The sequence below is a fragment of the Phascolarctos cinereus genome, unplaced genomic scaffold (genome assembly GCF_003287225.1).
Source record: "Phascolarctos cinereus isolate Bilbo 61053 unplaced genomic scaffold, phaCin_HiC Scaffold_5;HRSCAF=322, whole genome shotgun sequence".
In the NCBI taxonomy this organism is placed as follows: domain Eukaryota; kingdom Metazoa; phylum Chordata; class Mammalia; order Diprotodontia; family Phascolarctidae; genus Phascolarctos; species Phascolarctos cinereus.
The window spans coordinates 444,712,098-444,737,024 of record NW_027555958.1 but is presented as its reverse complement, the minus strand read 5'-3'; the positions used below and the strand labels follow the sequence as shown (position 1 = coordinate 444,737,024).

Below are 24,927 nucleotides of genomic sequence, written 5' to 3'. Positions count from 1 at the left end.
TTGGTCATCACACAATGTTGCTGTTACTGTGTACAATGTTCTCCTGGTTCTGCTCACTTCATTCAGCATCAGTTCATGTTAAGTCTTTCCAGGTTTTTCTGAAATCTGCCTGCTCATCATTTCTTATGGAAGAATATGAATTACATTCATATACCATAACTTGTTCAGCCATTCCCCAATTGATGGGCATCCCCTCAATTTCCAATTATTTGCCACCACAAAATGAGCTGTTATAAATATTTTTAACAATTGAACTCCTTAGTGAATGTCAGCCTCTTAGAAGAAAGAAATCTGTTATCCTGCTTCAAAATTTCTTATCTAGCTGCCTAAGGCCTCACATACCTGAAATTCCATTGCATGACACCTCCTCCTCTTGCTCTAGCTGAAAGTTGGTTCATTTTAATCTGCATATTTGATTCTTGCTCCTGTCAGAAACTCACTCTTCCCCAGAACAGGCAGCCAATGAACATGCATTTACTAAGCATCTCCTATGTATTATAAGTTGACCCCAGATGATGAAGGACTTGAAAAGCTAAACACAAGCTTTTATATTTTATCCTAGAAGCAATAGGGAATCGACTGGAGTTGGTTGAATAGGGGAGTGACAGTGAGATTTATATTTAAGGTAAATCATTTTAGCAGCAGTATGGAGGATGGGCGGGAGTGAGGTAGGGAGACAAATTAGGAGGCTGCTACAATAATCCAGGTGAGAGGGGATGATGTCCTGAAAAGCTGTGTGAGTAGAAAGGATGAGAGAGACGTTGGGGTGGTAGAACTGACAAAATTTGACAATGAATTCAATACGTGTGGTCAGGGAGAAAGAGGACTTGAGGCTAACACTGAGGTTTTGAACTGAGGAGGCTGGAATAATGGTGATGCCTTCAATAGAAACAGGGGAGTTTGAAAAGAGGTGAATGAAGATTTTAGAGGAAAGAGAATGAGTTTTGTTTTAGATGATGTTTTCAAGATATCCAGTTGGAAATATCAAATAGGCAATTGATGACGTGAGAATGAAGCTCAGGGGAAAAGCTAAGACTGGATATAGGTACCTGTGTGAGTCATCATTATCAGAGATGATAATTAAAACCCATGAGAGCTGATGAGATCACCAAAAGAGAAGGTGTAGAGAGAGAAGAGTAGTGGACCTAGGACAGAGGCTTGTTAAACACTGACAGGGACAGGCTGTGATACGAGAAAACTGAGGAATGCTTAGGCAGGTAGGACAAGACACAGGAGGGAGTAGTGTCACAAAAGCCCAGAGAGGAGAGGATATTCAGGAGGAGAGGGTGGTCAACAGTGTTAAGGAAGGAAATAAGCTTTTATTGAGCTTTTATTATGTATAAGACACTGTGCTAAGAACTTTATAAACATCTCATTTGATCTTCACAACAGTCCTGGGAGGTAGGTGTTATTATCATATCCATTTTACTCTTGAGGAAACTGAGGCAGCAGAGGTTAAGTGACTTGCTCAGGTTCACACAGCTAGTATATGTCAGGCTGAATTTGAATTCAGATCTTTCTGCCTACGGGTCTAGCACTCTATTTACTGTGCCCCCTGGCTGCCTCTAAAGGCAGAAGGTAGGTACAGGGCAGTCATGAGGCACAGCAGGTAGAGCATTAGACCAGGAGTCAGGAAGACCTGAGTTCTCATACTACCTCAGATATTTAGTAGCTGTGTAATCCTAGGGAAGTTATTTAACTTTTATAGGGGATAATAACAGTATTTCTCTCACAGGATTGTTGTGAGGATAAAAGCACTTTGTGAACCCTAAGGGTATGTTAGCTATTATTATAGGGACTGAAAAAAGACCAATAGATTTGGCAATTTAGATACCATTGCTAACTTTGGAGATAGCCTTTCCAGTCAAAGGATGTTAGGAAGTTTGGGACTAGGCAAAGAAAAAAAATCATAATAGCTAGCATTTATATAGAGAACTTTAAGACTAGCAAAGCACTTTACATATGCTATCTCAGTTGGTTTTTGGAAATTACTCTGTGACATATTATTATCCTCATTTTACAAACAAGGAAACTGAGGCTAAGATTAAGTGACTTGCCCCTGTGACACAGCTAGTGACGAAGGCAGGATTTCCCCTGGCTACAAATCCAGTCCACTACAGCTAGCTGTCTCGGGGGGACATTTGGGTATGTTTGAAGGTAGGAGATAGGAAGACGTCGAAGATTAGAGAGATGATTACAGTGGCAATCTGCAGGACAGGAAGGTATGCCCGATGGTATGGCCTTGGCAAGGTGTCCACCTGTTAGAGTCTGGGAGAAAAGAGACCAATCCCGGGGGTGGCGGGGATATGTCAAGGGGTTTTGAGATAAGGAAAAGGCAAGAAGATGGAGCTCAATCAAATGGCCTCTATTTTCTCAGTAAAGTCAAAGGCAAAAGTCATCAGTTGACAGAGAGGGAAGGAGGGGTCAGTGTGGGAAGCTTGAGGACCGAATAAAAGGTTTGAAAAAGCTTTTGTGCAGGCGTGAGATAGAGAATCAATTAAAGAAGAATAAAAGGACTGCCTTGTTGCAGTGAGGGCCCAGTTGAAGTTGGATGACTTGAATTTATAATGTACCCAGTCACTGTCCAGTCCCCGGTCCTTTGTCCAGTGTAGTTTTTAGTCCATTTAATTCATCTTTCATCCATTTTAAGATGGTTAGAGGTTATTGAAATAGAAGAAGTCGGCTGTTTTTGTGGGACTGCAGAATGGGCAGGCATAGAAGGGTCTGGATCTTCGTAGCTGGCAGGAATACCCAAAATGATGCTCATTTTTTACTTGTGGCCCCAGCACATAGCTTTATTATTTTTTTTTCTTGGCCTTGTGAATGATGAAGACATGGTAGACGTTTAATAGCTAGCATTGATATAGTGCTTTACAAATATTACTTTATCCTTATCATAGTCAGGCGCTATTATTAATAACTAGGTGCTATTACTAATCTCCATTTTACAGATGAGAAAACTGAAACAGGTCAAGTGACTTGTCTAGGGTCACCAGCTTGGTAAGTGGCTGAGATGGAATTTGAATGCAAATCTTCACGACTCCAGGTCTAATCTCCTTCCAGTGTGCCACCTAGCTGTTTCGTTTAATACAGGCTTGTGGAACTGAATTGATGAAATCACAGATCCATTAGGGTATTAAGTATGAAGAGCAGTAGTCTGAGATAATGAAAAGAAAGCTTGCTTGCACACAGTCTTTGTTTGAGTTGAATTAATTAAAAGGCCATTCCAAGTAAGTGGGACCTTGAAACTACACCTGGGTCAGACTTCCACTCCATGGAAATGTATTTGGAAAAGTTGCTGTGGCCCTCATTGCCTCCTGCTTTGCAGCTATTTTGACAGTTAATTAAAATCAATGTTATGAAATGCCATGAATTCACCCAAGCAGCCTAATTCCAAATATTGCAGCAGATGAAATTCCAGGGCTTTCATCTTAGCTGGGGGGCTGGTGGGGGAAGGATGTCTTGAAGCCTCTCTGTCTTGCAGTTAATATACTTTACTTCTGGTTTTCCACTACTTCTTATAATGTTATTGAATCAATTATTAGATGAGATTTGGGGGAAAATGATAGAACTCTTGCTCCCAAGGGCTTCCATTTTCTGTGTAATCCCTTTCTGAGGACCACCTTCCATAGATTTAAATGAGAAAATAACCAGTTACCATTAGGGATAATTTCTAGGCAAATGAGTTAGGAGTTTTTTGTTCTGATAATTACAAGGAGGCTGATAAACCACTTCTGAAGTGCATAATGCTAGGGGCCTGTGTTTATCTCTCTTTCTTTTCTCCATGCTGCCTGTTTTCCTGGGATACGGCTTGATCGAGTGGGTTGCCTTGGTCTCACACCAAGTCCATTATTAGGTTTTGCAGAATTCCTGCTCCGCTGCCAGAGAGTTTGGTGTTCTGGGTGGCGGCCTGGCTGGTCTTCAAATACCGGTGCCTCGGCTTGGAAGCGGGGGAGGGAAGCCCTGGCAGACTCCCCACGGGTATAGTGTGCCTTGACTACTGATTGTCAAGGGCTTTTTACCCGGGCATGGACCATTTACATGATAATTATTGTTTTGGAGAAGCTGCTTCCTGGGTGGGACTGCAGCTTCTGGGAGAACTTGGGCTGGAGTGGGTTCCAATGCCCTGGAGGATGAGTGAGGTGCCTTCAGGAAGGGGTCGCTGGCAAGCCAATAATGATAATAATGCTAATAACAACAATAATCATCCTATTATCTAATACTAACGATATAATATTTTATTGTAATACATTATAACAATGCAGAACATAACAATACATTCTGATATATAATGTACAAAATATAATTATAAAGTATATTAATCATATACATTATATGACAATAGACAATATAACAACGTGTAATATAATTATACTACATGAATATATAATTATAGGTATGAAGTTTTCTTAATTTACGATGTGATAGGTTATACCAATGTATAATATAAAATAGGGTAATTATATAGTTTATAATAGAATACATATAGTAATTGTGTATAATATACACTAATTTTATATATGTATTTTATGCACCCACACTACAGAGAGCGCTTTCGAGTCTGCAAAGCGCTTTCCAGCCATTCTTTCACTTGATCCCCACAACCCCCCGCGGAGGTGGGTGCCAGGACGAGTATCACCATTGCACAGAGCCGGAGGGGAAGCGACTCGCCCAGGGTCACGCGGCCGTCCTGGCTGGCTCGGACCCGGGCGGTCCTACCTCCCTCTGGGCGCCCCCGCGGGCCGCGCTCCGCGTCCGTCGCCAGCCTGGGCCTCGCTCGGAAGGAGGGACTCGTGGGCCGTCTCGGACCGCAGCGCTGCCCGTCCCGGGGCCCGGAGCCCACCGCACGGCAGGGGCGGCCCCTGTACCTTTAAGGCTCCGGCGCTGCGCCTGCGCGCTGGGCTTCCCTGACGGGCTGGCCGGCCGGGAGCGGCGCCCAGGGCGCGGGGGGGGGGCTTGTGGCTGGGGGGGCGCTGCCGGGGTCGGAGTCCGCGTCGGCGCAGCAGCGGCGGCCCCAGCGGGGGGCCGGCAGTCGGGGCGCGCACGCGGGGCGACCCTCGCACGGACGGAGGCCGGGAGGGGCGGCAGCGGCGCCGGCCTGGGGAGCAGGGTTGAGGCGGCCACGAAGAGGCGGCGGCGGCGGGGGCCGCCAGCTGGATGGGAAGTTGATGCGGACGCCCGAGCCCGCCCAAGCTCTCCAAGGTGAGGAGGGAGGCCGGGGCCCGGGGGCGCTGGTCGGTGTTTAGTGCCCCTCGACGCAGCCCCGGAACCTCGGGCCAAGCCGCCTCCGCTGGGGGGGAAGGGCGAGGGGTCGGGGCCCCCGGGGAGCGCGCGCCCCCCCCCGAGTTCCTGGAAAGCGCTCCCGGGCCCGCCGGGTCTGGGGGCGGCTGCTTGTGGGGAGGGGGCCGGAGCCGGCCGCGCCCCCCGCGGGCTGCAGGGGCTTTAAAGCTCCCTCTTTGGGCCGGCACCCCCGACTTCTCCCCAGCGGCCCCGGCCCGAGAAAGTTCGGGCCGCTTTGTTCAGGGGCCGGAACACATTCGGAACGCTCAGCGCGGGAGCTCGCGGCCTTGGGTGCCTCCTTGTTTTTTGTTTTAAGCAAAGATATCAGCAGTAACGATAGCAGGCGTTTGCAAAAGTGCTTTACAAATACCTCATGTACCCCTCACCACCTACCCGGCAGGTTTTTACAGATGAGGAAACTGAGGCAAACAGGTGCAGTGACCTGCCCAGGGTCACCCAGCTAGGAAGTGTCTGAGGCCGCAGGTGAACTCAGGAATTCCAGGCTCCGGGACGAGTAACTGTCCTGAACTTCTGCTTATCCATTGCCCCTCACCCCCCCCCCCGACTGGTTATTATATTTAATCTGACTTGAGTCAGTTAATAAACACTTAACGAAGTGACCGGCTCCACACCTGGCCCGGTGCTAAGTGCTGGAGATGCAAAGGAAGGGAGAAGACGGTTTGTCTCTGCCCTCTGGGACCTCGCAGTGGAATGGGGCGGGGGACATACAAAAGACTGGGCATAGACAGTATGCAGAATAAATTGGGAATAATCAGCAGAGGAAAGCACCGGAATTAAGAGAGAGAGACGTCTGCGGAAGGTGGGATTTTAGCTGAGACTTGAAGTGATCCAGCAGGTGGAGACTGGAGCGAGAACATTCCAGGCGTGGAGAACAGCCAGAGAGAATGCCCAGAGCTGACGTGGAGGGGCTTGTCCAGGGAACAGCCCAGGAGACCCTTGGAGCTGGCTCAGTGGAGGCAGGGTGGCTGCTTTATTTAGAAAGAGCCCTTGGACGGCCAAGGGCAGGATGGGCTGCGGGTGGGGGGAGGGGAAGGGGTCAGACCCACCCTGGGCTCCTGCCGTAGGCCAGGTGTGAGGTGAGGAGGGCCTGCCATAGTAGAGAAGCTGCGGGGAGCTGCCCACCTCATTCAGAAGCCAGCAGCTGTTGGCAGACACGGTTTGCTGCTACTAGCCTTCCAAAAGTTTTTGAGTGTAACTGTGATCTGTATGCTTATAAAATTCATTTGTCAGGTAGAGTACTAAAGGGGAATGCAGGTATGTCCGGTCGAGATGGGTGTCAACGGGATTGAAATTAGAGAGGCCAGCTCTTACCTTGGAGTTAGGAGGGTCAGTTCCTCTTCCTCTGCCAGGGAAGCGCAGTGGGGCGTTTTGTCTCATTTGTTGTTGTTGTTGACTCATGTCGGAATCTTTGCGAACCCATTTGGGGTTTTCTTGGCAAAGATACTGAAGTGGTTTGCTGTTTCCTTCTTTCTCCAGCTCATTTTGCAGATGAGGAAACTGAGGCCCAACAGGGTGAAGTGACTTGCCCAGGGTCACACAGCTAGGAAGTGTCTGAGGTCCGATTTGAATTCATGTCTTCTTGTCTCCAGTTTTGGTGCTCTATCCACTGCACCACCTGGCTGCCCTTTACCACTTCTATTTTAGTCAGATTAAGAGTAGTTAAAAAATGAACTCATCCCTCCTCCCAGCATAGCTTCTGCTCAGCCCGTTGCCATCAGTGATTCTGTGATTTTCCCAGTCACACCTTTCACACTTGGAGTTTTTCTGGATTCCTCCCCCTTTCTCATATATGCAGTCTCTCAGTCCTGTCCAGTCTTTCCTTTTCAGTGTGTCTTGGATAAACAAAATATCCTTCCTGTTCTGCTGCTGCCACTTTAGACCATAGGTCACCATGGGGTCTGTGGTACCTACTCTTTGTCCCATATTGTGTAAGTAGAAAAATGGGCTTTAGTTCCATTTTTGTGCCTTTCCAGAATACCCAGCACAGCTTTGCAAACTAATTTGGATTGTAGGATCATAGGCTCAAAGGGGACCTCAGAGACCATCAAGTCTAACCCCCTTATTTGACAGATAAAGAAACTGAGGCACACAGAGAGAGGAGGGACGTATATAAAATGCCGTTTTAGGACTATTGATCCGCCAGTCTCACAGAAGATCAGTTGAAGTGGGTATATATCTAAAACCGAAGAGGCTAATCAAGGTATTTTACTGCAAGAGTCCAGAGCTCCACAAATTTGCTTTGGTTCTATGAATTTCTGTTTTCGAGTGAAAAAAAAAAACTAAAAGGAAAATTAAAAAGCAACACATTAATGTAGAAGATAGAGTGCTGGACTTGGAGTAAGGAAAACCAAGTTAAAAATCTTGTCTCGGGTACTTAGTAGCTATGTGACCCTGGCAAGTCACTGAACAGTAGGTACCACAGGCACCACAATGAAACAGCAGACCCCATGCTAACCTATGGCATAAGGATGGCATGGTCTGCTACTCCCTTAGCTTCACCAAATAGTAAAAAAAAAAAAAAAGCAAAATGCTCACAGCAAATATGTATAGTCCAGCAATGCAGATTCTCATTTTGGTCACATCCACAAATGTGTGTCTTATTCTGAATTTTAAGTCTGTCCACTCTCTGGCAAGACATAAGAAGGGAGGCAAAGGGGGTAAGCATTTATATTGTGCCTACCTGTGTGCCAGGCACTATGCTAAGAGCTTTTTAAAATTTTAAACCAAATATTAAGGTGAGTTGCATCATTCATCTTCAGACCTCTGGACCTGTGGTTTATTACTGCACTGATCAAAGTGTTAAAAGTCTTTTGGAGGTTGTTTCTTTATAATGTAATCATTGTGTAAATTATTCTCCTATTTCTTCTCATTTCACAACATCAATTCATAGAGGTCAGCTCAGTTTCCTCTGAAGCTGTCCATTTTGTCATTTCTTATGACTGTAATGTTCCATTCCTTACATATAACACCTTATGCATTCTCCTATTGATGGTCACACCTTCAGTTTCCAATTTTTTTGCCATCTCGAAAAGAGCTGCTATAAATATTTTTGTGTGTATCTTCTTTCTTTGATCTGTTTGGGGCATAGACCTTGTAATGATATCACTGGGTCACTAGCTTTTAGGGCATATTTCACTACAATTGGTTTCCTTTGTAATCTTATATATTTTATTCTATGCATTTAAAAACATTATTCTGAGTGGAGTACACTGGCTTTACCAAACTACCAAAGGGGTAGAGTCTGTGATGCAAAAAAGGTTAAGAACCTCTGCTTTATATGTTGGCATACTAGCTGTTTAACCGGAGCCTGGATTATGCTGATTTGCACAGCTATCTGTAATATCTAATAAGTTCAAATCTCACAATCATGTAAAAGGCTAGATATTATTGCTCAATAGACCTTCATTGTGGGCTATAGCTCAATACCATATTGGTATTCTCTTCTGTTGTCCACCTTCCCAAAGGAAGGTCTGCAAGCATAATACCGTGGCATATACTAGCTTTGGACATTTGATGGAAAAAGTTCCTCATTAACTTTGCAGATGACAAAGCTGATGTGTTACATGATGAATTTGGAATAGATAATATAATCATTGACGGAATTAGTATCTCAAAAGATGGAGGAGGTTAGAATGCTGGACAGAGTCTTAAAAAGATGAAATGTAATTGGGATACCCCAGCCATGAGAACAAAAAAATAACTGCACACATATATGAAGTGGGGAAGATGTGGCTTAATAAGCAGTTTACAGAAAAAAGAACTTTGCTTTTAAGTACCTTGCAGAGCCATGGATTTCATTCTGAGCCTATGGGGCCGCCAAATGACACCTTAATTTCCACTTCTCATGTCTTTTTCCCAAAATCTTTCTTTTTGAAGTCTGCAGTGTTTCATGCCATTGCTCATCTCCTCTTGAATACTTTCTCTTTAGTTTTTGTGAAGCTGCTTTTTCTTGCTTGTCTTCTAGCAATCTAACTCTTCCTTCTCATTTTCCCTTGCTGATTCTTTATCCATATCATGCCCATTAACGTGTCCATTAATGTCCCGTGGGGTTGTTCTGTCTTGAGTCATCTTTTCTTTTTCTCTCTATAATATCTCACTTGTATAAGAATAGTAATGATAGCTAGCATTTTTATAACACTTTAAAATGATGTGGGATCATTTATCTCTCTGCAGATGATTCCCAGATATATATATATTATATATATATATATATATATATATATATAATATATATATATATATATATATATATATATATATATATATAAAAAACTGAATCTCTCTCCTGAACTCCATATATACATTGTTCTCCTGATTCTCCTCACTTCACTTTGCATTTCATAACATGTCTTCCCAGGTTTTCTGAAACCATTCCCTTCATTTCTTACAGAACAACAGTATTTTATCACATGTATATATCATAACTTGTTCAGCTATTCCTTGATTGATGGATTTCCCCTCAATTTCTAATTCATTACCAGCACAAATAGAGCTGCTATAAGTATTTTTGTGTATATGGGTCCTTGTCCTCTTTCTTTGATTTCTTTGGGGTGTGGACCTAGTAGTGGTATCTCTAGGTCAAAGAGTAGGCACAGTTTAATAGCTTTTTGAGCATAGTTCCATATTGCTTTTCAGAATGATTGAACCAGTACATAGCTCCACCAACAGTGCGTTAAAAAACTGTTTTTCCATACTCCCTCTGATATTTGGCATTTTCCTTTTTTGGCATCTTAGCCAATCTGATAGTTATGAGGTAGCGCCTCAGAGTTGTTTTAATTTTCATCTCTCTATTTAAAGTGATTAGAACTTTTTTTTGTATGGCTATTGATAGCTTGGATTTCTTCTTCTGAAAACTACCTTTTTGTATCCTTTGACCATTTATGAATTGGGGAATGGTTGTTATTCTTATAAATATGATCTGATTCCCTTTATCTTAGAAATTAGACTTTTATCAGAGAAAGCTGCTGCAAAGATCCCCCCTCCAATTTCTTGCTTCTCTGGTAACTTTAACAGTTTTGGTTTTGTTTGTATAAAAACTTTCTGTTTTATGTAATAAAAATTGTCCATTTTTATTTCGTGTGAACTTTTCTGACAGGTAAGTTTCTTCCATGTTCAGTAATTTGCTAATGATGCCATTCTTTATGTCTGAATCATGTACTCTTTTTGAACTTATCTTGGTATATATATGGTGTGGGATGTTGGTCTTTGCCTAGTTTCTGGCAGACTGCTTTCCAGTTTTTCCAGCCATTTTTGTTGAGTACTGAGTTCTTGCCCCAATAGCTGGGATCTTTGGATTTATCAGACACTAGGCTATTGCATTTATTTGCTTCTCATGTACTTAATCTTTTCCACAGATCAATCTCTCTAGTTCTTATCCAGTTTCAGATTGTTCTACAGCTTTATAGTGTAGTTGGAGATCTGCTACTGCTAGTCTCTTTTCCTACCTATTTTTTTTTTCATTGATTCCCTCAATATTCTGGAACTTTTGTTTCTCTCGATGACATTTTATTATTTTTCCTTGTTCTATAAAGTAATTCTTTGGTAATTGGAGAGATAGTGCACTAAATAAATGGTTTTTATTTTGTTGCCCTGTTGTTGTTCAGTCTTGTTTCAGTCGTGTCCACCTCTTTGTGACCCCATTTCGGGTTTTCTCGGCAAGAATACTGGAGTAGTTGGCCATTTCCTTCTTCATTTCATTCGACAGGTGAGGAAATTGAAGCAAAAAGGGTTAAATGACTTGACCAGGGTCACACAGCTGGTAAGTGTCTGAGGCCAGATTTGAACTCAGGGAGAGGAGTTATTCCTGATTTTAGGGATGGCACTCTATCCACTGTACCACCTAGCTGCCGTGAGCAATTAATAATTCTCCAATTATTTTGACCTATTTTTACTTCTGTGAAGAGAACTTTGTAATTATGTTCATAGAGTTCCTGTGTGTGTCTTGGCAAGTAGATTCCCAAGTATTTTATACCTCTTCCTGCTGGATATTGTTGGTAATATACAGAAGCACTGATAATTTGTGTGGGTTTATTTTATATCCTGGGTCAGGTAGGTGGCACAGCGGACAGAGTAGCTGGCCTGGAGTCAGGAAGACTTACTTATCTTTAGGAGTTCAAATCTGGCCTCAAATTCCCAGTAGCTGTGTGACCCTAGGCAAGTCACTGAACCCTGTTTGTCTTAGTTTCTTCATCTGTAAAATGAGCTGGAGTAGAAAATGGCAAACCACTCCATATCTTTGCCAAAAAAATCCCAAAATGGGGTCACGAAGAGTTGGATTCGACTGAACAACATTTTATATCCAGCAACTTTGCTGAAGTGTAAATTCTTTCAGTTTTTTAGTTCTCCCTAGATTCTCTTAAGTAAACCATCATTTCATATGCAAAGAAAGATAGTTTATAGTCCTCATTGATTCTACTTGTTTCTTCAGTCTCTTTTTTCTTGTCTTATTGCTTTAGCTAGCATGTTTAGTGCAGTATTGAATAGTATGATGCTAATGGGACTTCCTTACTTCGTCTCTGATGCTTATCCCACTATAGACAATATTGGCTCTTGGTCTTAAATAGATACTACTTGTCATTTTAAGGAAAGCTCTCCGTTTATTTGTGTGTTTTCTAAAGTGTTTTTATATAGGAATGAATGTATTTTGTCAGTAATTCCCCGAATCTGTTAAAATAATTATATGTTTTTGTTATTAAGTGGTCAGTTAGGTTTATAGTTTTGTTAATATTGAACCAGCCTAGTGTTTCTGGTATAAATCCGTCCTGGTTATAGTGTATTATTTTTGTGATGCATTGCTCTAATCCTTGCTAATATTTTGCTTAAAATTTTTGATTCATTATTTATTAGAGGAATTGGCCTTTAGTTTTTTTTTTTAATTTTGATTCTCCCTGGGTTAGGCATCAAGACCATATTTGTATTATAAAAGAAATTTGGTAGGATGCTTTCTTTAACTATTTTTTAAAACATTTTATATAGTATTGGAATTACTTGTTCTTTAAATGTTTGGTTGAATTCACCTGTAAATCCATCTGGACCTGGGTGTGGTTTTTTTTTTCCCTTTGGGAGTTCATTTATGGCTTGTTTAATTTCTTTTCCCAAAATGGGATATTCTTTTTCCTGTGCTGTTAATCTGGGCAGTTTATATTTTTGTAAAAATTCATCCATTTCATTTAGATAGTTATTTTGGCACATAATTGGGTAAAATAGCTTCCTATAATTGCTTTTATTTCTTCTTCATTGGTTATGATTTTTACCTGTTTCATTTTTTATGCTGGTTATTAAGCTTTCTTTCATTTTCTTAATCAAATTGACTACCAGCTTATCTATTTCATTGGTTTTTTTTAACAGCTCCTAGTTGTTTTTTTTTAATTCAGTGTTGTTTTTTTAAACTTTCACAATTATGTTACTCTCTCCTTTGAGTTTCAGGATTTCTATTTTAGTGTTTATTGGGGGTTTTAAATTTGTTGGTTTTCTAGTATATGGTTGGATGCTCAGTTCTTTGATCTGCTCTTTTATTGATGTAAGAGTTTAGAGGTAGGCATTTCCCCTAAGTGCTGTTTTTACCTGGATCCTTTCAGTAGCCTCAACTCTCCCTACGTCAATTCATCCTCCACTCAGCCACTAAAGTGACTTTGCCAAAGTATAACTTGACCTACGTGACATCCTCCCAACCCTCCCACATCATGTTTGGGGTGTTGGAAGCTCTTCACAGCCTGGCCCGTGTTGTTACACTTCCTTCACTCCCCTGTATGCATGCTGCTTCCTAGCTTCACTGGCCCACTTGTGGGCAGTTCCTCAAACACAATACTCCATCTGCATTGGCTGTCCTTCATTCCTGGTCTGCTCTTCCTTGTTATTGTCACCTTAGTTTTCTTGGCTTTCTTCAAGGCTCAGCCCAAATCCTGCCTTCTGCAGGAGCTTTTTCTGGGTCTTTCCCAGTGGCTAGTACTACTTCCTTTCTTATTTCCTATTAAATCTAGTCTTTATGTATCTTAAACATACCTAGTTATTTATGTGTTGTCTCTGTCAGAATGTAAGCTCCTTGAGGATGGGGCTTTTGCCTATTTTGTATCCCTGCGTCTTAGCATAGTGCCCAGGACATAAGAGGTGCTTAATAAGTGCCTGACTGAGCTTCTACATTAAGGGACTGGAGGGGCTTGGAATATGATGTCCCAGAGGGCAAAGGAGATAGGATTACAGCCAAGAATCACCTACCCAGCAAAACTGAGTGTAATCCTTCAGGGGGGAAAAAATGGATATTCAGTGAAATAGAGGACTTTCAAGCATTCTTGATGAAAAGACCAGAGCTGAATAGAAAATTCAACTTTCAAATATAAGACTCAAGAGAAGCATGAAGAGGTAAACAGGAAAGAGAAATCATAAGGGACTTATTAAGGTTGAACTGTTTACATTCCTACATGGAAAGATGATATTTGTAACTCATGAGACCTTTGTCAGTATTAGGGTAGTTGGAGGGGAAAAAATTATGTGTGTATATATAGATAGAGAGATAGAGGGCACAGGGTGAGTTGAAGATGAAGGGGTGATATCTGGAGAATAAAATTATTTCTTTTTTTTTGTTTTTTGATTGGGCAATGGGTTAAGTGACTTGGCCAGGGTCACACAGCTAGTAAGTGTTATGTGGGGGGGGTGAGGATGATAGAGGGGAAGGCAGATTGGGGGAGGGGGTAATCAGAAGCAAACACTTCTCAGGAGGAACAGAGTCAAAAGAAAGAATAGAATAAAGGGGAGGGGAGGCGGGAGCGGGGTAGGATGAAGGGAAATATAGTTAGTTTTCCACAGCGTAACTACTATGGAAGTGTTTTGCATGACTACGTATGTATAACCTGTATTGGGTTGCTTGCCTTCTCAATGAAGGTGGGTGGGGAGGGAGGAAGGGAGAAAATTTGGAACCCGAAGTTTTAAAAACACATGTTAAAAGATTGTCTTCATATGCAACTGGGAAATAAGATATACAGGCAATGGGGTATAGAAATCTATCCTGACCTACAGGAAAATAGAAGAGGAGGGGGATAAGAGAATGGGAGGAGATAGAAGGGAGGGAAAATTAGGGGAAAGAGTATTCAGAATGCATGCTGTCTTGGGGTTGGGGGAAAGATGAGATGGGGAGAAAATTTGGAACTCAAAATCTCGTGGAAGTGAATATTGAAAACTAAAAATAAATAAAATAATGAATCTTAAAAAAATACGTGACTGTCTACATACAAAAACTAGTTCGATCTTGGACTGTAGAAGGCTAGTTAGATCTTAAGATTTTTTTTTTTATGAGTCAGGTTACCTGGGTATCAACATTTACTAAGCAATATGATCGTGAACAAATCATAACCTTTGAGCCCCAGTTTCCTCATCTGCAATAAGACATAAAAATACTTCTTGACATCCCTTACAGGATTTTTGTAAAGAAAACACTTTGTAAAACCTTAAAGCACTGTATGAATGTGAATACAATAATGCTCTTCCTGGGGCTGCAATTTAGAACTGTATGTGGGCAATGCAACAGGGTCCTGCGCCCAGTGCCAGCAATGGGTGCCCTGTAAGGTGGAGGATAGGTATGATCAATGACTGAAAGGTATAGGGAGGGAGGCGGATTTTATCTTTTTCTTTATCATTTTTTAATAATTACACAAAAATGAAATGGGTTGCTTTGTGAGATGGTATAATTTTTTTTGGAGGTGCCCTTGACTGGGATGTTGTAGAAGGGATTCATGCTTATTATAGGAAGTTGATCTTTGCCTTTAAGATTCCTTCAGATGCTTAGCTTCCGTAATTCTAGGTTGATAAGTGTCCTTCACTTTCAGCTTTAAATCCAGTTCAGTGCAGTGGCAAGTAGTCTATGTTTATTTGCAGGTTGTCTTTCTGATGTGTTTTTAGAATCTCGGGCTTAATGCAACTGGTTCTGTGACTTTGGTTATGTTCTTAGTTTCTTTACTTGGGCCGTTTTCTGAGAATTTCCAGAGCATGTTTTGACCCATTTTCTACATTGCCTGTAGCTTCCATGAAATGACTTAACAGACTTTTAAAAAATTTTGTCTCTATCTCAACAACCAGTATAGTGCCTTCCACATAGTAAGTAGGCACTTAATAAATGCTTGTTGGGTTGAGTACGATTGGAGGGATGTGATAATCCTAGATCCATTAGGCAATCTTGCCTTTTTTCCCACTGATTAAGAGCCAAATGTGGCTTGGGACAGATTTCCTTGTTCTCTGGGTCAGTACTTACTGTTTGGGAAGCCCCCCTTTATTCTGGGGTAGCTGAATCCAGCATCTTTTAGCTTTTTGCCCATAGGGTTATTAGAACATCGTTGATGCAGCAAGAGAGGAAGCTGCAGCTCTAAGGAACAGTTATATGAGGAGGTTTTGGTTTTTTTTATTGGAATGGAGGAGAAAGGTGAGAAAAGAATGACCTCAGATATTTTAGAAATTAGAATTGCTTGGAGATTAGAAAGGCTTGCCTGATAGGAGAAATGAAAGATGTTTATATGAAAATGGGGAGAGTTAACCTGTGTGAGGGCTGGAGGGTAAAACTGGTTTAAAGATCCTTTTAATATATACCTTGCTATTGAGGGGCAGCTAAGTGGCACAGTGGATAGAGCACGGGCCCTGGAGTCAGGAAGACCTGAGTTCAAATCCAGCCTCAGACCAAACACTTGACACTTACTAGCTGTGTGACCCTGGGCAAGTCACTTAACCCCAATCGCCTAAAATAAACAAACAAACAAAATATATATGTGTGTGTGTGTGTGTGTGTGTGTGTGTATTATGTGTGTGTGTGTGTATACACCTTGCTACTCCTATAATCTGTGAGTTTGGTTAATGATTTTTGGAAAAAAAAAGGAAAACTTTTCTTTTTTTTTTTAAATAAATGAACTAGTATCTTGAATTTAGTCTTATTGGATCTCTCAGATCCAATTTAAAAGCAAGGTCAGAAGATGGAGTCATTAGATTTTTTTGAATGAAGTAGGTCTATTGGTTTCTGAAAGTAGACTCAGAACGCTTTTTCAATTTGCTTTTAGATGTACTTGTTTAAGAATCAGAAAATGAGTTTTGAGCATTGTTTATTCCATAAATGAATAAAGTATATTGAGAAGCAGCATTGTGCACTGGATAAAAGTTCTGGATTTGGATCTGGCGAGACCAGGGTTCAGATTCTGCCTCTGACGTTTACTATGTGGCTGAATGAGTTTATTGGACCTCAGTGGCTCAAGGGATTCCCTGGGACTTGTTAAACTGTACGTGGCCCACATGTCTGCAGCCTTGCCCAGGGAGAGCCTGAATTGGGAGTGACACTCAGATACTTGAATGGACTTGTGCCCTCCTGGATGGGGCTCTGTTCTTTCCCATGGGGTAATGAGGCTTCTTCCAGGCCTGCCTCTTATTCTGGGGTACTCCTGCCTGTGCTCACCCAGTGAAGTACACTCTCACTGCAGGCATGGCCAGCTCATCCCATTTATTTATGACATCCCTGACACCAATTTCTTTTGGGTAGCTCTTTGTTTGAAATGTGTTGCATCTTGTTCATAGATAACTGAAGCTTCTTCATTGCTATTTGGAAGATGTTCAATTTTAATTTTTCTTTCTTTTTTTTAATAAATTAATTTATTTTTAGTTTTCAACATTCACTTTTTTAAGATTTTGAGTTCTAAATTTTTTCCCTCTCCTTCCTCTCTCTAGAGGGAGTGCAATCTGATACAGGCGCTATATATATATATATATATATATATATATATATATAATATATATATATATATATTATGTATGTATGTATATATATATATATATATGTATATATATATATATGTATATATATATGTATATATATATGTATATATGTATATATATGTATATGTATATATATGTATATGTATATATATATGTATGTATATATATATGTATGTATATATATGTATGTATATATATGTATGTATATATATATGTATGTATATATATATATGTATGTATATATATGTATGTATATATATGTATGTATATATATGTATGTATATATATATATGTATATATATGTATGTATATATATGTATGTATATATATATATGTATATATATGTATATATATACACATATATATGTATATATATGTATATATACACACACACACACACACACACACACACACACACACACATTCCTATTTAACATATTTTCACATTAGTCATGTTATAAAGAAGAATTAGAACCAATAAGAGGAACCACAAGAAAGAAGAAACAAAACATTAGGAAAAAAAGAGCAAATAGTATACTTCGATCTGCATTCAAACTCCATGGTTCTTTCTCTAGATGTGGATAGCATTTTCCATTCTGAGCCTTTTGGAATTGCCTTAGATCATTGCATTGCTCAGAAGGGCTAAGTCTAACAAAGTCAGTCGTTGCACAGTGTTACTGTTACTGTGTACAGTGTTCTCCTGTTCTTTGCATCCCTATCCTTACTCTTAAGGTGGTTGCTGCATGGCTGCAACACAGAATTCCAGAATCTTAGAAAAATCAAAATTGGTATTTATAGCACTTCTTTTTGTGGTGGAAAAGAATTGGAAATTGAGGGGATGCAGATCAATTGGGAAATGCCTGAACAAGTTGGGGTATGTGAATGTAATGGAGTACTATTGTGCTATAAGAAATGATGAGCAGGGCGGACTTCAGAAAAACCTGGAAAGACTTGCGTGAATTGATGCTGAATGAAGTGAGCAGAACCAAGAGAGCGTTATACATGGTAATAGTCACGTTATGAAATGACTAAGTTTGATAGACTTAGCTTTTCTCAGCAATGCAAGGATCTAAGATATCTCCAAAAGTCTGATGATGGAAAATGCTGTCCACATCCAGAGAAAGAATTATGCAGAGAGAGGAGGGAGGGGGGGAAATTTAGAACTCAAAATCTTATGGAAGTGAATGTTGGAAACTAAAAATAAGTTAATTGATTAAAAAAAGAAACTCTTGAACACCACCAATAAAAATTATAGAAACTTTAAAAAAAAAAGAGTAAGGATAAGGATTGGACCTGTGATCTCAGTTGTCTAGGGGACTCTCACATGAGGAAATTCCATCTAACATCTTCTCTTCCCAGAGTCCCACAGCCAGAATTTTAACTTGAGTCTTTGAAGTTTTGAGGCTGGCCCTGAATGCTAGAAGACTGTTAGTATTAAAGAGAGGTCTTTTTTTAAGGAAGAAACTTGTATTTGTTAACGGAACTTTGTAATTTCTCCAAGATTATCCAAACTGTTCTCTCTGAAGTATCTTTCAGCTCTATATCTATTGTGATATTATTCAAGGCTTGTAAGTTATTAAATTTGGAGGTTGAGATGGCAAAACCATGTGCTTCTGGACCTGTTGTAAGTAGCATGTAGGAATGCTAACCACTGTGAAAGCAAGGTTTGCTTCCAGAAAAACCTTAGTTATGGCGCCCTTGAGAACCTGTTTTTTGTCTCTGCGGTAAGCTCATTTACCCTTCCTGACTTTTAATAATATTTTGGCACTTAGAAAAGGGAGAATTGAAAGTATAATTGTGGGAGGGAAGAGGAGTGGACGTCAGAGCAGGAAATTATGTAAACATGGAATGAACTCTGGTGTAAAGTCCTCAGTCAGCTTAATTTACTTATTGCTTTGATATTGGTGTGTGGATTGCATAGTAAAGACGAGCTTAAATTGCTAGCTATTGAAGTGTTTCACCCAGCTTGTGTTTTGGATTCTAAACGACTTTGTTTTATTAGGTACGTGTATAACTCATGTAACAAACATTGAGTAACAGACGTTGAAAAGCAAAATACTTTGACTAGAGCATAACTGTGTGACTCATGGAAGATATGTGACTCTCTCTGAAGAATTATTGCCAGAAAAACCAAGATGGAATGTGTAGAAGCTTGAAGGGATGGCTTTTTCTGCTCACCTCTCCAGGTGGTGTTGGTGTTTGCCAACTTTGAGCTCATTTAGTCATTTTCATTATTGTGGTTACTCTGTATCTTATATTTCAGCCCTTCAGTGCCATTCCACAGGAGTGCCCAGAACCCTGCTGGGCTGCCTGACTACTGACACCTTAGAGGTGAAGAGTCACCGACTTTGTTTCTTTGGGTGACAGGAGACTGTTAGGCCTTACCATCTAGGCTGCCACTGCTTCCCATTGTCTTCCAGATGCAGTAGATCAGGCACTGGGCCAGAGCTTGGGAAAACCAAGTTCAAATGCGTTCTCATACAATTGCTAACTCTGTGACCCTGAGCAAGTCACTCAACTACTCTCTTGCCTCAGTTTCCTCATCTGTAAAATGGGCATAATATTAGTACCTACCTAGGGTTGTGATGATCAAATGAGATAATATTTGTAAAGCTTTTAGCACAGTTCCCTATACATCAAGGGTGCTTAATAAATGCTTGTTCCCTTCCCATTACCATCTGACCTGCCTAAGTACCCTCCAACCCGAGGTTCTGTCATTTGACTTATTGGCAAAATAAATGGATGCCTGGATCCTGTCATCGCTTTCAGATTCTGTACCCTTAGGACTTTCAAGCCTTTTCATCCATCTTGAAGCTGAACCGTCTTTTATGGGTTGTCTCCCTCAGTTATAGTATCAACTCTCTGAGAGATGGTGTGATTTTTTTCTACTTGTATCTCTTGGCACATAGCAAGCCCTTAATACACGCTTTATCATTCATCTTCCCATTCAATTCATTCAAGGATCCATGGTTTCATTTGTGTAGATACTTCCTCCATAGAAAGCTGAAACCCTTCTTTACCTCATTGTATGGCCATTATGACTCTTATTGTGGTTTCAGAAAAGTTTGCCTGGTATTCACCTTTCTGGAGGGAGAGGCACTCTGGACTTCCCTGAATTGATCCTCCAAAGACAGTCACAGAGGAGGCTGTTGCTTGGCACCAGACATTTTGTCAGTTTGATAAATATGTCACTTCCCTACCCCTAATCTTCAGTGGGACCTTACTGCCTCTAGGAAGAAAAAGGGGCAAGAATTCCTTTGACCTCATGTTTATTTTCCCTCAAAGTTCCTAACCACTCAGTTGCTCAGCCTACTCACTTCCCACGAGCTACTCCTCCACCACACAAAGATGGTCATGCTCTTGATCTTGCCATCACCCACAAATGTACCATGTTCAAGAATTCTGAAATCCCCTATCCAATGATAACCTATTAGCTTTTTATCTTTCTCTGCCTCCCCTTACAAAACCCTGGTCTTTATCTTCACCATGCTCTTCAATTCCTTGACCCCTCAACTTCTCCCAGGCAGTCTTCCCTGTACTAGTCACTCTCTCCTCTTCTCCCCATCTTGAACCTTTGTTGAACCAATTCAGCTCTACTGTCCTGCTCTCTTGAATCCCTGGACCACTCATCATGTTGTCAGTTATGTCCTGACAAGCTTAAACCTTGGATTACTCCCATAATTTGCCACTGCTTCTGCACATGTGCAGCTGAACGAAGGTGGATGCAATCATTCAGTCGTTCTGATTAGGTCCTCTACAAATTTATGTTACACAGCCTAAGCTGGGGCCTCACTGCTGCCCGGCAATCCTGCTATACCTCCCTTACAAACTCACTGTCCCACCCTTTTTACAGTGGCTTTTCTAAACCTTCTCATCCCTCCTCAAACCTCCCATGGGTCTTCCTCCCCTCATCCTTTCAGCCAAGAACCTTGCCTCATGTTTTACTCCCATGGATTTAATTACCATCTCTATGCTATTGAATCTCAAATCTACTTTTTCTGCCCCAGTCTCTCTGCTGACCGCCAGTCTTGCATCTTCAACTGTCTTTCAGACATCTCAAACTGGATGCCTAGTAGATATCTTTTTTTAGAAATAGTATTTTATTTTTTCCCATTTACATGTGAAAACAATTTTTAACAATTTTTAAAGTTTTGAGTTCCAGTTTCTTTTTCTCCCTTCCTTTCCTCCCCCTTCTCTGACATGGTAAGCAGTCTGATATAGGTTATACATGTGCAGTCATGTAAAACATATTTCCACATTACTCATTTTGTGGAAGAAAACAAGCCAAAAAAACCCCAAACCAGTAAAGAAAGTGAAAAATAATATGCTTCAGTCTGCATTCAGTCACAATCAGTTCTTTCCCTGGAGGTGGTATTCATTTTTCATTATGAGTCCTTTGGGATTGTCTTGAATCGTTGTATTGCTCAGAATAGCTAAGTCACTCATAGTTGATCATTGTGCAGCATTGCTTGTTACCATGTACAATATTCTTCTGGTTCTGCTCACTTGACTTTGATCAGTTCATTTAAGTCTTTTCCAGTTTTTTTCTGAAATCATCCTGCTCATCACTTCTTATAGCACAGTAGTATTCCATTACAACCATATACCACAACTTATTCAGCTATTCCCCAGGTGATGGGCATCTCTTCAATTTTCACTTCTTTACCATTACAAAAAGAGCTATTATAGATAAACTTGTACAAATAGGTCCTCCCCTCCCTTTTTTTAATCTGTTTGGGATACAGACCTAGTAGTGGTATTGCTGGATCCAAGGGTATACACAGTTTTTATTGCCCTTTGGGCATAGTACCCACTTGTTCTCCAGAATGGTTGGGTCAGTTCACAACTCCACCAACAGTGCATTAGTGTCCCACTTATCCCACATCCCTTCTCCAGTAGAATCTTAAACTCAATATGTCTAAAACAGAACTCCTTATCTTTCTCCCAACTTCTCCCCCCAATCTCCTGCTTTCTCTGTTATTGTAGAGGGCAAGACTATCCCACCAGTCCCTTAGGCTTGCAACTTAAGAGTCGTCCTGGGTTCCTCACTGTTCTCTCCCCCCTTCTTCTCCAGTATCCGAGCTGTTATCAAGGCCTGCCAATTTTACCTTTGCAACATTTCCTGAATACTCCTCCTTCTCTCCTTTGACACTGCCACCACTCTGTTGCAAGACCTCATCACCTCATGCCTGGATTATTGCAATAGTCTACCTGCCTAAAGTCTCCCCTCACTTCAATCCATCTTCCATTCAGTTACCACTTATTTCTTTTTTTTTTTTACAGGCAATTGGAGTTAAGTGACTTGCCCAGGGTCACACAGCTAGTAAGTGTCAAGTGTTTGGTCTGAGGCTGGATTTGAACTCAGGTCCTCTTGACTTTAGGGCCGGTGCTGTATCCACTGTGCCACCTAGCTGCTCCCTGCACCACTTATTTCTTAAAGTGCCAGCCACATCACCGTTACTCACTGTACTATGTACAGCATGCTCCATTTGGCATTCAAGGCCCTTTATAACTTATATTAGTACATTGCTATATATAACTTACATAACTTTATAACTTAGCCCCCTCTTTCCAGTCTTCTTACACCTTGCTCCCCAACACGTACTCTTCACGCCAGTGACACTGGCGTGCAGGCTGTTCCACAAACAAGATGTTTATCTCTCAGCTCTAGATGTTTTTCTTAGGCTGTACCACCTGGAATGCTCTTTCCTTTCTGCTCCAACTATTGACCTCCCTGACTTCTTTTAGGTTCCATCTAAAATCCCATCTTTTACTAGACATCTTCCCCAACCACTCTTAATTCTAGTGCCTTCTGTCTCGTATGTCCTATTTACAACTTGCTTTGTGTGTATTTGCCTCCATGTTGTCTCCCCCATTAGATTTTGAGCCCTCAAGGAAAGCAGGGACTGTTTTTTGCCTCTTTTTGTACCCTTAGAGTTTAGCACGGTGCCTGGCACAGTCGGTGCTTAATAATGTTTGTTGATTGATTGGTCTGGGATAAAATACAAAGTATTCAGTTTGTCATTGAAACCCTTCACAGTCTGGCTCCCAGTTATCTTCCTAGTCTAGAAATGAGCTCTAGAATTGGAAAAAAATATTTCTAAGAAACATCGGTAACTTGGAGAAAGCAGTAGAAAGTAAGAAGGAATGGAATCAATGGGAGAAAAATCCGGAAAGGGACATCTGGCAAACATGGCAGAATATGCAGCAGAACAAGGATCAAAGGTCAGTATAGTGAAAGCCTTCAGAATGGTAGAGCAAAGATGACAGAACTTGAAAGACCTCAGATTAGGTGGGTCATAAGATTCTCTGAAAAATGCAAAGGAAGAAAGAATCTGAACGTCATTTTGGGGGTGGAATTCCTTCAATAAAATTCCTTCATTTCCCTCATGCACCATCTGTTCCAGTAACACACACGTATCTGCTCATTACTGGGTGTTCCTCTCCTTTTCCCATGTTATTGTTGTTCAGTCGTGTTCTGGAGTCATGTTCTCTTTGCGACCCCATTTGGGGTTTTCTTGGCAAAGATACTGGAGTGATTTGCCATTTCCTTCTCCAGTGGATTAAGGTAAACAGAGGTTAAGTGACTTGCCCAAGGTAACACAGCTGAGGCCAGATTTTAATTCAGATCTTCCTGACTCCAGGCCTAGTGTTCTATCTATTGAGCCACCTAGCTGCCTTTTTCCTTTTCCCGTGTCTTTATACAATTTACTGTCCATTTCCTCCTTTGTTGCTCAGCTCTAAGTGCACCCTCTAGAGTAGACCTTTCCCAATCCCCTGTTTTGTTTTCTGTAACTTTTAAAATTATTTTGTATTTGCTTTCATGTTGTATTTACGTGTATATATACCATATGCCTTTGGTGGATTGTAAGCTTCTTGAAAGCGAGGAATATTTTATTTTTGTCTCTGTGTTCCCAGTGCCTTGCATATGCTGGCATCCGATAAATGTTAGACAGGCCTTGTCAGTTAAATTCAACAGAGCTTATTCTGTCCTGGCACAGTATTTGAAAATCTATTATCATCTCCATGACAAAGAAGAGGGGTATTTGTAAATAAAAACAAATCTTCTGGAATGATTGACATGAGATGTGTGATTTGAGATGTAATATGAGGAAACTTTGTCAAGATTCAAGAAAACAAGTAGTGGGGGAAGAAGACCTTTGAAATTTTGTGTTTATGCTTCTCAGGTTGATATTTGCATCCAGATTGTGGGAGAAAGAGTGCTGGATATTGAAATCAGAAGATTTGGGCTCAGGTTCTTGCTTTCCTATTCACTTTTTGTTTGGCTTTAGGGGAGTTATTTAAACTTTCCTCTTCTTTAAGAAGGAGGAGGGGGTTTGATATGAGGTTTGTGGGCCCTTCTAAATCCTATAGTCCTTTCAATCCATTTGTGTCTATTTTAGGGATTTTTATTTAAAAATAACATCCAAAAAATGTTCTTAGGGAAATTGGAGATCATTTAGTTAAATCTCTTACTTAAACAATGAGGAATCTGAGGCCTAGGAAATTTTACATGCTTAATGAATGGAGCTGGTCTGTACCTCCTAGTCCAGGGCCATCCTATACCTAGCCATTTCTCTGTTTTAGTTTGTTATAGCTCTGCTTCATGGTACCCTATTTACTTGTGCATTCTTTAATTCTGAGTAGGAAGTATGGTTGATTTTTTTTTTTTTGTATTTTCAAGGTCACTCTCCGGATTCTTCTTTTTAAACAGCTCTCTTGACTTTAAAGCAGGATTTTTAGTACCCCTTGTCATAGTCTTATATGTAATTGTATTCATTTTTAAATTGCCTAAAGGATTCTTACTGTTATTCTTGTTTTTGGAACAGAAACTTAGATCTCTGCCTCATAGGACTCTTTGAAACAGTGGAAATGGGGTTTTTAAAA

The 24,927-nt window shown here is 40.8% G+C and overlaps 1 protein-coding gene across 1 annotated transcript in view; it reads left to right on the top strand.

The window, feature by feature from the left end:
- EVI5 (ecotropic viral integration site 5) overlaps positions 1-24,927 on the top strand; it is a 229,952-nt gene that overhangs the window by 12,853 nt on the left and 192,172 nt on the right.